The sequence below is a fragment of the Triticum dicoccoides genome, chromosome 3B (assembly GCF_002162155.2).
Source record: "Triticum dicoccoides isolate Atlit2015 ecotype Zavitan chromosome 3B, WEW_v2.0, whole genome shotgun sequence".
Taxonomy (NCBI): domain Eukaryota; kingdom Viridiplantae; phylum Streptophyta; class Magnoliopsida; order Poales; family Poaceae; genus Triticum; species Triticum dicoccoides.
In genome coordinates this window covers 658,368,076-658,371,896 of record NC_041385.1, presented here as the reverse complement: position 1 = coordinate 658,371,896, position 3,821 = coordinate 658,368,076, and positions in this window count along the sequence as shown.

Below are 3,821 nucleotides of genomic sequence, written 5' to 3'. Positions count from 1 at the left end.
TTTAAAAGAAATGCCACAGTCGGGCGTCTGAGCAACACCACATAAAGGGCTTTGAAAGAAGTGCCACAGTCGGGCGTCTGAGCGACACCTCATAAAAGGGCTTTAAAAGAAATGCCACAGTCGGGCGTCTGAGCGACACCTCATAAAGGGCTTTAAAAGAAATGCCACAGTCGGGCATCTGAGCGACACCTCATAAAGGGCTTTAAAAGAAATCATAGTGAATATCCAGGAGGTAAAACCATTCCAAGGATACTCCATATTTCAAATAATATAAGGGGATTAGTCCATAAATAAAAATAATCATAATCATCATAAATCACAAGTCACAATCCATGTTCTGGTTTAACAGTTTCTCCTCCGAAGACCGACACTAAGACCGACACTTGACCCATCCCAGATTGTAATCCTTAACCATGGACACGGCTATTCGAATAGGTTTAATCTCTGCAAAGGGTGTACTCTTTACCCACGAGTAACGGATTCCTTTAGTCCATAGGGACTAATTCCATCTACGGTCTTTTTGTTGAAAACACACCTAACTTGCACACACCAGCTTAACTCACACGTGTCTGGAATCGCCCACGACACCTGTCAAGCAACCTCTAAGTGGGGAGGCTACAACCTCGCGTAGCATGGGATAAAATTTATATTGTGTGCTCTAAGGGGTGGCCTCCTCTCTCGGTCTCAACCGGAAACACCCATGCCCCGGACAAGGTGGCCTGCCTACCAGCTACAACCGGTATCTTCCACCATGGCCTCTCTATACGGTGTGTGCTAGAAAGAGGTTGACAACTTACTGAACCGTACTCTACTTGTTGTAGAGACGAGTGGTAGTAGGAAACGAGTATGGGGGTTACTGGAACAAGACTCGATCTACGGTCGACTCAGGAGGTTTATAATCTTCCCTGCATGACATGTATAACAAAAATATTTCAACCAACAGAATCACCGCTCATTATACCCGACCATGCCATACCGGACATAACCGTCCCGACGGAGACCGGCGACAAACTCATGCCTACCCAAGGCAGAGGTTTTCTCGGATTCCTTCTGGTATGCATGCAAGGCACATGAGGATGATTATTATCACAAGTGTGCTCATTTCCAACAGCATGGAAATCATTTATATGCATTCATGCACATGATCATATCACATGAAATAACGAGTTCTCCGAAATGAGGTGGTGTTATAAACGTGTTAACGAACACACCAAAATATTATGTCGGGGTTAAGAATGCTTGCCTTCAATGTGTGGAAAGGCAGGGTGCACTCCAAAACATTTGAATGCTTTCTCCTCTCTCCAAAATCCTATTTTAAATAAAATTGAATTAACACACAAATTCAAAACAACACAAAAGTTGTTTTGAATTTTTTTCAAATAAATCTTAAAATAAACTAGACAATATTTGAGGAAGGTAGGAAAAGGAATGAATTCATTTGGAGCTGTATTTAAAAAGATACAGCCGGTCAACGTTTGGTCAAAAATTTGTTATTAAAAAAACATTTCGGGCAGAATACGTCTTCGAAAAGGGGAGACGTACTCGGTGTTTTGCGCTTCCACTTAAACACGTGGAGGCGGGGCTGGGTCTCTGACAGTGGGTCCAGGGGGCCCACTGGTCAGGTTTGACCAGTCCCCACTCCCTCCTCTTCTCTGCCCGAGCAGAGGCGGGGCGTCCGCGGGCATCCTAGTGCAGGGATCCTAGTGCAGGGATGGATCCGCCACTCCTAGGTGGTCCTCCCGGTGGTCGAGGGAGTGATGGGGACGGAGGGAGTCGTCGGCGACGAGCTCCGCAGCGGAGTCGAGGCTTCGGTGGATTTGGGGATTCCGGCCATGGTGGTTCCCGAGCGGGTCTGAGATGTTGGGCGGCTCCGTAGGGTCATGGGGAGGAGGATGGAAGCACAGGAGGGGTCTGGGGCCTTTGGCATTGGCCGTATTTTGCCGGAGCGAGGTGGCGGCCGACCCTGCCGGAGTTGGGGAAGAGAGTGGCCCCTGGCCAACTGGGGAGGGGGGGAGGCTTCCTACGGCTCGAGTGAGGCTGCTGAAGAGCCTAGGGAGGTTCCCGTGGCCGCGGATAAGCTTGCCGGCGAACCGCCTCGCTGTAGCTAGGGCGTCGTGGCGGCGACGCGTGCTAGAGGACGAGGCTGTGGATGAGCTCGCACTGCTCCGGGAGACAGGTGGCAAGCGCTGGCGGCTTGTCGGCACCTACTGAGGCAGGGGCGCGCTGCGGAAGCCGGCGTGCCGCCAAGGCTCTAACGGCGGCGCTGTAGGCTGCCAGGGCGTCTTGGCGCGTTGCTGTGAGAAGGGGAGTGCGTGTCGTCGCACTGCAGAGCGGGCCAAAACCAGGGGCGCGACGTGTCGGCTCGGCCGAGGCTCGTGCAATACGCGCGCTCTGCTCGCGCCCAGAGCATGCACGGAAGGTGTTCGATAAAATGCCGTGGCATGCTAGAGGTCTCAGGTGAGGTTGGCAAGCAACAGAACTAGGTTAGTGATAGAGGGAAGATCAAGGGACAAGGTGGTTTGGTCAGGAGACCAAGTTCACAATGCCAACAACAACTCATGTCAAATCTGGTCATGCTCTCAAGGTGTTTGACAAAATGCCACAAGCACCTAAGCATTTCTTGGAGTGGCCAATTCTTCCATATCAGTGTCTCTTTGGATGCACAAGAGGGTGGTGAGGTTAGTTGGTGAAAAGCACAAACTTGCTAGTGCAAGTTTTGCAGAACTTCAAATCTGGACAGGAGGTGAATGGCATTATTTCATGAACCAAAAATATGCCAATGGTTGCATGCTCCTAGACTTAGGGGTTTAGCATGGAGGACTACAAGTAGGGAGAAGAATCTAGGGCCAAGGAGCAAGCAAAAATATGGATGCTATACAAACCATCAAGTTGGACCAGAATGAAGATGAGGTTGATTCACTCAAAATTTTCAAAGAACATCCTTGGAACTTTGCATATAATGAAATCATATGATGCTACTAACATCCCATAATTTTGGTGGAAGCTAGAAAGAAATATTTAAAAGGGTTGTAGTGCAAAATTGTCCACTGGACCAGAGAAGAAAAACATGTGTAGCACTCAAAATATGCAATGAATGAAATATATTATTGCACAAAAGTGATGTAGAGACATCACATGACATCTCCAAATTTTGGTTGGATTTTTAGTTAAATCTATCAACTGGTTGTAGTACAAAAAGAGCTCCAAAACTTAAAACAAGTCATTTTAATGAATAAAGTTCAGGGTGAAATAATTTAATAAATAAATCTACTGATTGAGAGATGTTTTTAATGAGAGGGCATATAAGTCCAATATGTTTTGGAAGGATCCACTTGGGAAAAAATCCTTAATATTAAAAGAAAAGTTTTGAAATCAACAGAGATATTCTTGCAGGCAAAAATTTTAAACTCTGGGCAAAATTTTAATAACTAAAACCTGGTTAAATTTTTGGGGTGTTACAATTACTACCCCAGCTAAAAAAAATCTCATCCTCGAGATTTGCTAAGAGCCGCTGTGAAAACAAATACTCCATATGTGTTCGAGTGGTTGTGAGTCTGCTGCCGTGGTGCTGCGTGAATAAAAATAATCCATGTAGTGAGGGGATAAACGATGCAGCAACTCAGGGAAAAGAAATCTCATTCTAGGATTTTTCGCGGTTACACAAGTTAATCATGAAGAAAACTACTCATACTAGTAGAAACTAAATATTCGACTCGTCGCACACATTCGAGGTACCATGCACAAGTTACAACTTAATAATAAATACTGCAATAACAAACACAGCAGTGACGTCTAAAATGAAAACGGTAACTGGACGGGGT